This window comes from Ictidomys tridecemlineatus, chromosome X (assembly GCF_052094955.1).
Source record: "Ictidomys tridecemlineatus isolate mIctTri1 chromosome X, mIctTri1.hap1, whole genome shotgun sequence".
Lineage (NCBI taxonomy): Eukaryota > Metazoa > Chordata > Mammalia > Rodentia > Sciuridae > Ictidomys > Ictidomys tridecemlineatus.
This window is the reverse complement of record NC_135493.1, coordinates 67,585,116-67,599,767: the sequence shown is the minus strand read 5'-3', so window position 1 is coordinate 67,599,767 and position 14,652 is coordinate 67,585,116. Positions and strand designations below refer to the sequence as shown.

Here is a 14,652-nt window from a genome sequence, read left to right as displayed (position 1 = left end):
AAGAAAATCATACACATACACACACACACCCACACACACACACACACACACACACACACACACAACGAAAGAAAACTGAAATTATGGCATTTTCTGGTAAGTGGATAGAACTGGAGAATATCATGCTAAGTGAATTAAGCCAGTCCCCTCAAACCAAAGGCCAAATATTCTCTGATATGTGGATGCTAACTCATAACAAGGGAGTGTAGGGAGGGGATGCAGAGAAGTTTATTGGATTAGATACAGGGAAATGAAGGAAAGGGAGGAGGGATGGGAATAGGAAAGACAGTACAATGAATCGAACATAACTTTTGTTGAATGATTTGTTTCTGCTGGGAAGGCAGAAATAAATCTGATTTGCTTATCTCTAAATGTCATCTGACATTTCTGTCTTGAGACTTTTAAAATTTTGCCCTTGTTTGGTATGTGATTTTAATTATAATGTGACATGGATAATTTATTTTTTATCTATTTGGGAATTCTGAATGCAGCCTGTGTTTGGATTTCCATCTCATTATAAATGGCTTAAATTTTTTTCTGTTATTATTTTCTTGAAAGTTTATCCATCCCTTATCTTAAATTTCGGGTCCCCTTTTCAATTCATTTCATTTATATATATATATTATTCATTTCTTACATAAATGACAATAGTGAAATGCATAACATTCATAATTATCCATTCACAGCACAGTTTTTCATAACTCTGTATATAAAGTATGTTCTTGCCAAATTATGCCATTATACATGAGCTCTCTTATTTTTTTGCATTACAATTCTTAATACACCTTTATACCACAATTTTTCTGTTTGTATATAAGGTATGTTGACACCAAATTCACATCTTCATACATGTATTTTGTATAATGATGACCATCTCCTGCCACCATCCTAGCTATTCCCCTTCTCCCTCCCTTTCCCTCCCACCCCTATTACTATCTAGAGACAATCTTCCTCCCATGGTCTCCCTCCTTACCCCACTTTGAGTCCCCCCCCTTAATATCAGAGAAGACATTCAGCATTTGTTTTTTGGGGATTGGCTAACTTCACTTAGCATAATCTTCTCTAATGCCATCCATTTCCCTGCAAATGCCATGATCTTATTCTTTTTTAATTATTAACATGTAAGTTTTCATTGGTACATTATAATTATACATAATATTGGAATTCAGTATTCCATGTGTTTATATGCACATATTATTTGTTCATTCTCATCCCCCATTACCTTCCCTATCTCTCCGTTCATTCATCCCCTGGGACCATTGATCTACTTTACTGGTCTCCCTTCTATTATTATTGTTGATGGTTGAAGTTATTATTTAAATTCATGCATTGTATTTGGATATAAAAACAAGATTCATCGTGATATTTACATACTTAGACAATATTTTGGTAGGCTTCATACCTCAGTAAAGAGTATGCCCTCTTACTCTCTCCTACTGAATTCCCTTTCTATACTCTATTGGTTTCCCTACTATTGTCATAAGTTTCCTTTTTAAAAAATTCCTATTTTTCCTTTCTACCTTTCATATATTTGAGAAAATATTTAACCCTTGGCTTTGAGTCAGGTTTATTTCACTTAGCATGATGTTTTCCAATTAAATCCATTTACCAGAAATTGACATGATTCATTCTTCTTTATGGCTGCATAAATCTTCATTGTGTATATCTATATTTTCTTTACCCACTCATCTGTTGAGGGATACCTAAGACTACCTCCATAACTTGGCTATTTAAAGTGCTTTTCTTCTTCATGTATTTTCTATCTTAGTTTATTCTTTAGACCCTCTTTTATTTCATTGAAAATATTAACCATCAACTTTTAATTTTTTTTCTGGAATCTAATCCAAATGAATACCTGTGGATTTAGTTATTGAGGGGTCATAAATTATTGGAGGCATATTCTTGAACTATTTGCTCATATGGCCACACAGGCTTGAGGTTTGCCTGACTTTTGAGATATTTTCCACTTGTTTTTCATGTTGGGGTTCTTTACTGGGTCGTTGTCTTTTAATGAATCTCAAGGTAGGTGCATATGTTACCTTCAACTTATCCAGTCAATGTAATCAAACTGTTAATTTCAACTACCAGTATAACTTTGAAAAAATGAGTAACAGTGGTAATTTGGAAGCAAATAATATAGCAACATAAGCTATAACAATTATTTAAAATAATCTCCATAACTGTATTGAACAAACAGACACACAGATGAGAAGTAACTTATAATAGGCTGAGAGGATAATTTATGATAGTACACTAAGCTGAATTGGAAAAAGTGATTGAAAATTAAGAAAAAAACATGAAAAAGGGAAGAAAAAATCTAGGGGAGGAAGGCAGGGCCAAAGTCAAAATGATAATAAAATGATGAAGAGTGTAAGTTGATAGAGATGGAGAACAGGAAAAAGGTATAAAGAGAAGATCTATTTAATAGACAACATACCTAAAATTAGAACTCTGACAAAGCAAAAATGTGGGGAGATACCACAAATCAGTTAATATCAGTGTTTAATATAGTACCTGTTGTACGTAAATTCATTTTTTTTGCTGAAATTTTCTAAATAGTCTTTTCTTTCCATGATTTTGAATTTAGAATCTTCCAATTATTAGGAATTTTAGAGGAAACAATTATCATACCGTTTGCTCTCAGCTCTGACCCATACCAGTCAAACTTGTCAGGGGAATCTGTATGTTGAGCTCACCTCATCCTTAAACTTGGTTAGCTATGGTGTTAGAAAGCTACCCACTTCAAACAGACTTTCAAAATGTCTTTGTCATTGATGGGGGTTTGGGGCAAAATTCTGTCAGGGTTGTTAGTCAGCCCTTTAACATGATTGCCTTTAGGCCAATGTGTATTTTGTTTTACCCTCTTGTTCAGATTGTCTCAATCAGTGTGCTCCAGAACCCCTTCTTGCTTTTGGGCAGTGGTGTGGTGATTATAACTTTCCTTATGACCCTGCTCAGTTCCACTTCTCTTCCCTATCAGGCACAATTCTTATCCCAGAGGACTGGCTGAAACCATGGCTTCCCTGAGTTTCTCCCTAATCTGTCTAGTAGAATCTCTCCTATCCCAGTCTGGCTGCAGCATTGGCAGTCACTAATCCAGTATAAAGTAGAATTTAAGTTGCTGTTTGAACTTGGGTATTCAAAAATCAAGTTTACCATGAAAAAGTAAAAAAGAAAAAAACAATAAATGATGAAAAAGACAAGAAAAAATAGAGAGCAAAATATGAAAAAGAAACTTAAACTGCAGGGATTTTTAGCCCTTAGGAATTCCAAACAAAGACTCTTTATAAGCTGTCATTTCTTCCCCCTTTAACCATCTCTGCTGGGGGCATTGTGGCTTTTTCCTATGCTGGTTCAACTTGCTGTTTCTGCTTCTTTTCTTCTCAGATTGCAACTGTGCTTGAAAGCATCACTTACTTATATTCAGCCCTTTGATTTTAAGTGTTTGAAGATGTTAGTATGAAGAAACAGGAATTATAAAAATTAATGCAGGATTGAAAGAGAAGATTGAAAAAGCATCGCAGATCTCATTGAAGTTTTTTCTAGATGATGGCTCTGATTTGGGATCCGAATTTCATATGTCTTTTGCATTTTTCTTTTTTCTTTTTCTAAAGGTCAAACCTAAAAAGCTTATCCCTTCCACAGAACTCCACTCTACTACTCTTTCCTTCAATGTCCTAATATAAGAGTGAGCTTGGATACAGTTAGAGGTCAGAGGTACAAGAGTGTGTTCTAGTCTCAAATTGGTCATTCTCATCTCAGTAAGACTTCAATTGATGATATTTATCCAGATGGGAGGAGAGTCTGCTCAAGGTCATCATCTCTTGGATTGCTTCCTAAGTTAAATTTCAGATGGAACTACCCACTCTTGGTCCTTCTTTCTTAATTTCAAATTCAGTAGATGTTTCATGTACTCTGGGTCCTGGTCAATTATAGCCATAGTAACTATTGACCATTGCCTATCAAGCACAGATTTATTTTCTGCTTCTAAGTTAGTGTGAGACTTCGAATAAGTACTTTCTCTTCTTTGATCCTCTTCTACCCCATCATTAAAATGAGATAATTGGACAGGAAGAGTATTTTCAAACCCTTTTAAAAATATTTTTAGTTGTAGATGGACATAATAGTTTATTTTATTTTTTATTTATATGTGATACTCAGGATCGAACTCAGGGCCTCACACATGAGAGGCAAGCTGTCTACCACTGAGCCACAACCCCAGTCCCTCAAACCATTTAAAAAACAGATATCAAATGAAAGATTCAATTTCTAATATAGTCCAGTATATAAATGAATAAAGATTTATTAAAATTACCCACAAATATGTGATGCATTGATATTTTTATTCCTATTCTTTATAAAAATACTGGTTACAGGTTTCTGTTTTTTAATCAACTTTTTAAAAACATTTTTTGAGTTGTTGATAGACCTTTATTTTTTATTAATTTATATGTGGTGCTGAGAATCGAACCCAGTGCCTCACACATGCTAGGCAAGTGTTCTGCTACTGAGCCACAACCATAGCCCTCAATCTACCTTTTTAACCCACAATTTGAAAAGCACTGCTCTAATAGTTTTCTTAAGGCCTCTCTAACTGATTTAAGTTTTATCAGGATTGAATTTTCTCTCTATGGAGAGAATAATCTTCACTGTAAAAATAGCAATGAAACTGGGAGATTCTGTAGGGTTCAGATAGACTCAATTCTGAATAGTTGCTATGCTTTTTAGGACCATGAGATGAATACTAGTATTAGCAATAGCATTAGTAACTACACCAGTTGAGGCTTAATGGACCCAGCCTCAATTTTTAGTCAGCTGTTATATTCTCTGGAGGTACTAGCAGGAAAAATGACTGATGACAAAGTTGTTTGGGGAACTAGAGAATGGGAGAACAAGAAAATATGTTGCAAATCTACTACAGTAGTTTTTCAAACCAAACTAATATAAAGTTTAAAATCTTCCATTTGTCCCAAAAGTGAGAAAGTAGCAAGAATGGACTTAGTAGAACATAAATAACAGTCCCAGAGAAAAAGATAGGAAATGAAAGAATAGAGGATGAGGAGCTGTTTGGAAGTAATTTAAAAAAAAATTTTTTTTTAGTTGTTGATGGAACTTTATTTCATTTATTTATTTTTATATATGGTGCTGAGACTCAAACCCAGTGCTTCACACATGCTAGGCAATCACTCTACCACTGAGCCACAGCCCTAGCCTTGGAAGTATTTTTTTTTAATGGAAGAAAGCTTGAAACACAGAAGGGAGATGTGACTTATCTAAGATCACCAACCCTTAGAAGGAAGATCCAGAATGAGAACATATATCTAATAATTTTGTTTTGTTATCTAGAAATAAGTATGTGGGTACTAATACATAAAAATGGTTGAAAATTTTGAAGATCCTAGCATAAGAAACGTAAAAGCACCCATAATCTCACCATGCACACACAACCAAGAGTGAAAGTTTAGATTTCTATCTGCTGTTTTGTTCCTATGCATGTTGAAAATGGCATTGTATTTTTTATCCAGCATTAACACAGCATAATACAATCTTACTATTTTGCTAATTGCAAGCATCATTTTCATAGTTGTAGAATAGATCCAAAACCAAACAAACATATACATCATTTCCAATTTCTGACTAATATACTAATATCACTAACACTGATGAACATCTTTGGATATAAATATTTATTCAACATTTTATTTAAAAAGTTTTTAAAATTGGGATGAGTTAAAAGAACTATAAGTCAATCCCCATACAACCAATATATACAATCTATAATTAACACTTTATGGTATTTTCTTTATAACATATCTATTGAAGTATCTTCTCCATTCATCCTTTAACTAATCTTGTCTTTTGATGCATAACAAATTAAATTGCAGATATCTTTAAACACTTAATGCATATCATTAAACAGAGTTTTATTTATTTTGGGTTCTCTTTCAGTAAAATTTATATACAGAAATAGTGAAGTTTGGCACATGAATACTTATGTTACCTAAATCCTTATGGGGGTACTTATTAGTATCAGTGTTACCAATGTTTACCGATGAGGAGTCCTTGCTTCCCCAATGCTGAAATATAACTCCAGAGAAGCACGCCAAGGCAAGTTTAGAGTGGAAAGTTGAAACTTTATTAAAGGACAGCAGAAAAGACTTCTCCCCATAGAAAGAAGGGGACCCAAGAGGTGGAATCCATGGAAGGGGGAGGTCTTCCCTTTTTTATAGCTAAGGTTTACTTTCAGATTTCTGGCATTCCTGTGGCTTGCATTCCTGTCCTTTGTTCTATTATCTTGCAGTATGGAATGTAGGTGGGAAGGCCCAAAAGGTGAGGGACAGATGGGCCAGAGGAGCAATGTGGGCAGGAAGGACTTTTGGATTAGCATCTCTTTGCTGGAGCTACTTAATTAACATTTCCTTGGGATGGGCTCTGGGCCATGGGGACATTTTCAATCCCCCTTTTCCTAGACTTCATTTTCAATATGGCCTTCAATCTTGATTTTACGGGATATATTAGACCCAATTTACCTAACTACACTAACCCTATCTGTAAATCTGGCTTCATTAATACTCCCCAGATTTATTTATGTTCCCTCAAAACTGATTCCTATATACCTTCCATCCCCAGAGGGAACTATGGTTCTGAATTTATCACTAGATATTTATTCTCACTGTAATAGAATTTCATAAAGTTTTATGAAATACTATGATTTTATTTTAGTATTTGTCCATGTTGCATGTATCATAATTTATCCTTATTTTTGTTCCTTTTTATTACTAAGTAGTATATATTCTTATAGATATTATAAAATTTATTTAGCTATTTTTGTAATAATGGATCCATGAACAATCTATAGTTTTAGAATATTATGAAATAAAACTTCTCTGAATAATCTACTGAAAGTATTTAGAGGTTAAATGCTTTGATTTAACATAGCTGAAAACTAGAATGGGAATGCCTATTATTTAGAGTAGGTGTATGTTTAGATTCATAAGAAATTAGTTTAGATTTTTCCAAGTGCTTATGCTTGGAAAACATAATTTATAATAAATTCACTTAGGTTTTTTGAAGTGGTTTTGCTTGGAAAACATAATTGCATACAATGTAAGAGGTCCAATTGACCCATATTTTAGACAACATTTGTTACTATTATGGCAGGTGTATTACATTACCATATTAAATTTCACATCTTATATACGAACTTTTTCATTTGTTTAATGGACATTTCCATGTGTTCTTTTGTGAAGTGACCTCAAATATTGTGCCTATTTCAAACAAGCAAACAAAAACAATGGTATTGTAACAGTCTATTATGTATGAATTTTTTAAAACATTTTCTTTCTACAGCTTATCTGTTGATTTACTTAATGGTGTAATTTGATGAGTTAGGTAAAATCCAAATGTCAATTTTCTTTCCTTTATGTCTCTTTTGCTTTTATTTTTACATTATATTTCTACATAATTGGTTCATTTTAACATAATCATATATGCTTAAAATTTTATTTACTCCATTTCAGTTCCAGGTGCTTACTCTTCCCTCCTTTCCTCCCTTTCCTTCTTTCATTTCCTCTACTGGTCTGCCATTCACTTATTTATTTATTTATTTTACTTGGTGCTTTATAGATACACATAGGTGGAATTCACTGTGGTATATTTATACATATGCATAGTGAATTTTATCAAATTAAACTCTGCATTTCCCCCCTTTCTCATCCTTCCTTCTTCTCACTCAATCTCCTTTTTTGTTTATAGTTATAGATAGACATACTACCTTTATTTCATTTGTTTATTTTTATATGGTACTGAGGATTGAACCTAGTGCCTTATATGCACTAGGCAAGTATTCCACCACTGAGTTATACCCCAAGCCCTCAATCTCCTTCTTTTACTCTACTGATCTTTGTTTTATCTTTTTAATATCTCAAAAACCTTATTTCCCCTTACTTTGTCTAGCTTCTGCATATGAGAGAAAATATTCCATCTTGATTTTCTTAGTATGCCTTATGTCACTTAGCATGATATTCTCCAGTTCCATCCATTTAACTGCAAACTCCATATTCATTCTTCTTATGACAAACAAAACTTATCTGTTATGTGTCTAAATATATATACTATATATGTGTCTCTCTGTCTATTAGTTTCTTAATGTATTCATCTATTGACAGGTACCTTATCTGCTTCCATATCTTGGCTATTGTAAGTTGCCTTGATGTAAACATTGATGTGAATATATCATTGATTTAAATCTTTAGGATAAATACTGAAGAGTATTATAGTGTGTTTTCATTTCAGGGTTTTGGTAAAATCTATGTACTGCTTTCCAGAGTGGTTGTATAATTTGCAGCCCAAGCAACAATGAATGAACATAACTTTCCCCCACATCCTTGCCAACACTTATTATTATAATTTGTATTCTTGATGACTGCCATTGTGACGAGAGTGAGGGGGAGATCGCAGTGAAGTTTTGATTTGCATTTGATTGTTAGGGTTGTTGAACATGTTTTCATATATTTTGTGGCCATTTGTGTTTCTTCTTTTGACAAGTGTCTCTTTAGTTCTTTTTGCCATTTATTGATTTTTTTTCGTGTGTGTGTGTGTGTGTGTGTGTGTGTGTGTGTGTGTGTGATAAACTTCTTGAGTTCTGCATATGTTGTGAGTGTTAATCCCATGCTAGGGAAGTAACTGGAAAAGATTTTCTTTCATTGTTTAGATTTCTCTTCACACTTTTATCATTTCTTTTCTATGCAGAAGTTGTTTTTCTAAAAAAACAAAAACTTCATATCATCCCACTTACTGATTCTTAGTTTTATTTTTTTGAACTTTCTGGGTCATGTTTAAGAAATTTGTTCTTATGGAAATATGATAAATTGTTTGCCTTATATATTCTTCTAGCAGTTGCAAGGCTTTTGCTTTCATTCCTAAGGCTATGATTATTTTTTAAACGTTTTCTTCTTAGCCCAGTGCATTGGTACACACCTGTAATCCCAGGTTCTTAGGAGGCTGAGGCAGGAGGATTTCAAGTTTGAAGCCAGCCTTAGTAACTTAGTTGCCACAGTCTGGCTGGGCACAAGATCACGAGCCACTCACAGCTTTGTAGATTCAAACAGCAATTCTTTATTCCCGAACTCACACCAGCCCTGTACAAACACGTTCCGGGGAAATCCAAGTTCTTCTGCCGCCAAATACACGTACTCCACCAGGCTTTTTATCCTATTCCCAGCAGGAATAACCTTAAACCTGGAACTGCCCTAAACCCAGATTGTCTTAAACTGGGAATGCCCTAAACTTGTCTTAAACCAGGAACGCCCTAAACCCAAGGAGCGGGATACTTCCTAAAACCTGCAGGATATACCCTAAACCTGGATTCACCCTGGTCCTTGAGCAGGGTCACCTTTCTCAAACACACATGCAATGTCACAGCTAATGTCCAAGGCAAGTCCATTTCCTCGAGTCCTTCCTCTAAGCAACATGGGGTATGCTGGCAAGGAAATTTCCTACTTGGCAATGGCCCTCAGCACTTAGTGAGGCCCTATCTCAGAATATAAAATAAAAAGGTATGGGGATGACGCTCAGTGTTTGACTCCCTTGAGTTCAATCCCACATACCAAAAACTCTTTTGAATATTTTCTTCTTGTTTCCTCCCCACCTCTCTGCCCCTCCTTCCCTCCCTTTCTCCTTTTCCCTGTCCTTTTTCTTCCTTCCTTCCTTCCTTCCTACCTTCCTTCCTTCCTGTACCAGATATTCTATCCAGGGTCATTTAAACATAGAGCTGCATTCTCTTTTTATTTATTTATTTATTTATTTTTAAATTTTTTTTAAAAAAAATTTGAGACATGGGTCTCAATAAGTTGCTTAGGGAATTTTTTAAATTGTTGAGGTTAAACTCAAGTTTACAATCTTTCTCACTGGGATTACAGGCATTCAAAATCATAAGCAGGTTTTGATCCATTTTTCACAATATTAATCCAGTCTACCCCAATACCTGTTAGGTCTTTTCATCTTCTGATGTCTTTTTCAATTTCTGTTTCAGTGCTCTATAGATTTTTAGAGGTCTTTCATCTTCTTGGTATGATTTATTTCCCAAGTATTTTATTTTATTTTATTTTTGAGGTTATTGTTAATGGGATAATTTTCTTAATTCCTTTTTAGGCAGAATAAGTACTGTAGTATAGGAAAGCTATTAATTTATGGAAGTTGAACTTGAGTCCTGCTACTTTACTGAATTCATTTATCAGCTCTAGAAGTCTTCTGATGCATTATTGGGAGCTCATAAATATAGGGTCATATCATTAGCAAGAAAGAAATAATTGACTTCTTTTCCTATTTGTATACCTTTAATTTCTTTCTTTTGCCTGATTGCAATGACTAGAGCTTTGAGTAGTATAATGAATAGAAGTGGTAAGAGTGGACATCCTGGTATTGTTCCTGATTTTAGAGAAAATGCTTGCAGTTTTTCTGTTTAGTATGATGTTATCCTTGAGTTGTAACATACAGCCTTTACAATGTTGAGATAAGTTCCTTCTATCCTAATTTCTCTAGTGTTTTAAACATGAATGGGTTTTGGACTTTGTCAAATGCTTTATCTACATCTCTTTAGATAATGATATGATTAATATCCTTAACTCTATTTATATGGTAAATTGTATTTATTGATTTGATTATGTTGAATTAACTAACTTTGCATCCCTGGGATGAAACACATTTTGTTGTGTTTTGAATGTGGTTTTGTAATGCCAGATTCGTGGGACCCCAATATATCTCCAGGAGCTGAATCCTATATAATCACACAAGAGTCTTTATTGCAAGCTCAAGCCTGGACTCACAACTATTCCTAATGCAGTGATCCAGGGAGTGAGCCCAGGTCCTTTGTTCAGTGAGATTTTATAGGTTTTTTTGGATACTTTATGCATCACAAGATCACACAGCAAATCATTCCACACCGCGGAAAAGTCAAACAACAACTTTTAACATTGATTAGCACATTCACTGGTGGGAACAAGTTGGGTAAGGGTGATTGGTTAGTACAAGAGGGGAATTCATTTGAACTGATTGGTTTATGCCATGAGGGGTGTATGTGCTGAACTACAGGGTTTCCCAACATGTTATCAACTACCATAAACTACTGGGGGGTCATCTGGCATCCCAGGTATTTTCCCTGTCTCATGCTGATTGGTGGTTGCTAGGGGGTTGCTATGGGTCCTTAACTAGCCTAACTGAGTCAGAGACACCTGGTGCTGCAGATCCCTCCTGTTATTTGCATACAAACAACTCAGCAGAGTGAGTATGGGCCTAGGAGCTCTCTGTGGGTTTTTTCAAGGACAAGGGTCATGCCCCTATTCCTTGGACAGGCTTTGAGGTAGAAACTGTTTTCAAAATGGAGTCACATTAGTTTCTCAGTTTGTTATTATTTTATTAAGGATTTTTACATCTGTGTTCATCAAGGACATTGTTCTGTTATGCTCGAATTCAGGACCCCCAAAAGACCACCAGAGACCAAGATCCATGTAAGCAGCAAAGAGGCGTTTATTATGAGCTAGCTCTGTCCTCCATGCACACACAGCAACTGGTGATGCTGAGAGGCCCCGAGCCCAGGGTTTGCAGCAGTTTTATACACTCTTTGGGGAAGGCAGGGACTTCACATATATCATAGCATCTCTTAACAAATCATCACACACCGTGGGAAAATCATAAAACAACTCTAAAACATGATTAGTACAGTCACTGGTGGGAACAAGTTGGGTAAGGGTGACTGGTCAGTATAAGAGGGGGATTCATTGAACTGATTGGTTTAAGCCAAGAGGGGTGTTCAGGCTGAACTACATGATTTCCCAACATGTTATCAACCACCATAAACTACTGGGAGGGTCATCTGGCATCTCAGGTAATTTTCCCTGTCTCATGCTGATTGGTGGCTACTAGGGGGTTGCTATGGGTCCCCACCTAGCCTGACTGAGTCAGGGACACCTGGTGCAGCAGATCTCTCTTGTTATTTGTAGATAAATAATTCAGCAGGGTGGATATGTGCCTAAGAGTGCTCCATGGATCTTTCCAAGGACAAGGGTCACACCCCCTTCCTTGGACAGGCTTTGCTCTGAGGTAGAGGCTGTTTTTTCATGTTCAAAGGAACCTGAAATTTGTACTCATGCCAATCTTTGAGATGCCTTAAAGTCATACTTACTATTGTTTCTTGGTAAAGCATTTAGCATTTCTTTAGTGGCTTTAATATTTTTAACAATCACACCTTCCTTCTGGCCAAACTGCAAATTCTTTGGATCTTTCTGGTTTGTTTCTGCTCCATATTATCACAACAAACTTGGCTAAAAGCCACCAGCAATACCCTTGCCATCCCCTGAAGTTTTGTTCCCTTGAAATTTTCTCTGTCAGGTTAAATTGAGCCTCACATAGTCTCAGGACATGGGAAAATTTTACACAACTTCTCAGCCAGAATGTAACTTAAATGACCTCTAGTCCACTTTCAAACAGATTCCTCCTTTTCCTCTAAAGCCTTATGAACCCCTCTTTATTGTGGATAGTTATATCTTCATTCTGGTAATTTGTGTTTTCACTTGAGTCATCCATTAAACTATGCTTACAACAATTCCAAACCTTTCCAGCTTTAGAAATTTTTTCCAGCTTTTAGAAATTTTTCAAACTTTCTTCCACAAATTCCAAAAACCTTCTCAAACTTCTAAATCACATAGTCAGGTTAGTCACAGCAAAGACCTCATTCTACATGCAAATTTATGTTTTAATCAACTGTTTTGGTACTGTACTGAAAAGATATGATGAGAACAATTTTAGGAGGAAAAGTTTACTTGGAGATCAGAGTACCAGAAGTCTCAGTCCATAGATGGCCAACTCTGTAGCTCAGTGTTCAAGGTGAGAAAGGACAACTCCATTGCTCAAGGCAGAAAGGCATAAAGGAACAAGACATCTCAGGATCTGTTGATCAGGATGCAGAGAAAGAAAGAGGGAGGGAGGGAGGGAGAGAGAGAGAGAGAGAGAGAGAGGAGAGAGAGAGAGAGAGAGAGAGAGAGTAAGCATACATAGGAGAGTGCTCTCTCTCTGCTCACTGTAAAATCAGGCGAGTTGGGCATCCACCAAAGGAGGCAGATTCATAAAGGTCATCCAACATGCTTTATTTGAGATTCACTCCTGGGTGGAACTCCATCAGACTGACAGAGTGGACAGGAGAAGGGTCTGAAGATAAACTGCACAGAAGCTTGACAGGATTGGACTTTTATGGGGCTTACAGCAGGAAGGGAAGGGCTTGTGACAGGAAAAGGTGTTTTGAGAGTCCCTTGTCCTGTTAGAGTTGGTAAGCGGAGTTGGATGCATGCCAGGATTGGCCTTGGGTCCTGCTGATTGACAGGCATTTATGCCGGCACCTGATTGATGTTTATGCTGGCACCTGATTGATGTTTCTTTTCCACGAGGGCTGCTTTGTTTAAGTCACTGCCACTGACCTAACACTCACCAATAACAAAATATTTATACTCCAAGGGCACATTCCCAGAGACCCACTTCCTTCAGTCACACACTGCCTGCCTATAGTTACCACCCAGTTAATCCCTATCAGGGAATTTATGCACTGATTATATTAAGATTCTCATAACCTGATAATTTCATCTCTCAACTTTCTTCCATTTTCTCACACATTAGGGTTTGGGGGACATGTATTGTGTAAAGCATAACACTTATAATGGAAACTTTTACATTTCTTCATTGATTCTGAAAATTGCTTTGGTGCATATAGCAAACTTGTCTGGCAATTGTTTGCTTTTAGAGATTGGAATATCTCATTTCAGGCCCTCCTTGCTTTTAGCCTCTGATTTGAGAAATCTAAAACATGCCTTATTGATTTTCCGTTAAAAATGAGCTGTTATTTTCCTGTTATATCTTTTAATATTATTTCTTTGTTTTCTGTTAGTCATTTTCATTACGTTTATTTCGTGGAGTTGTTCTTTTTGAACTAGTTTATATTGAATTCTATATGACTCCTATAAGTTAATGTCTGTTTCATTTCTGAGAAAATTTTTCTCCATTTTATCATGGAGAGGTTCTTGATGTCTTAACCCTTTATCTCTATATTTTATTTTATTCTGATGAATCCCATGTTTTTTGTCTTGATTTTGTCCTAGAGTTTTTATATATTCTGATCATGATCTTTTATTTATGTCTTTTCTTTATTGTATACAGTGTATTCAAGTTTATGTACCTCATTTTCATGACCTGAATTTCTGTCTTTGAAGCATATAGTTCCATTTTCTGTGCAGTATGTTCTGTTATTGATACTTTTAAGCAAATTTTTAATAAGATTTATTCATTATGCCTTTCATTTCTAGGAGTTCTGACTGGCTTGTTTAAATATCTCTATTTCATTATTAAAATGATCTTTAATCTCCTGTTTTTACTCTTAATTTATTACTTGATCATCTTTTAGTTTATTGAACATTTTAATATCAATTTTTAATAGTTGTCTCTGGAATTTCATCCACTTCCATATCTGTGTATTTATTTTGGGGGGATTGTAAATTTTGGGGAGAAATTTGCCTGTTTCCTTCTGTTTTAAGATATCATGGACTTGAACATCAGTGGAGATAGATTTTTCTTCCTCTTTTGTATAAGTATCCTTTCATGTGAAATTAT

At 35.5% G+C, this 14,652-nt stretch overlaps 1 protein-coding gene across 5 annotated transcripts in view; it reads left to right on the top strand.

Annotated features, from left to right (window-relative positions):
- Window positions 1-14,652, top strand: part of LOC101955809 (vascular endothelial growth factor receptor kdr-like) — a 291,669-nt gene that overhangs the window by 153,917 nt on the left and 123,100 nt on the right. The window lies entirely within an intron of this gene.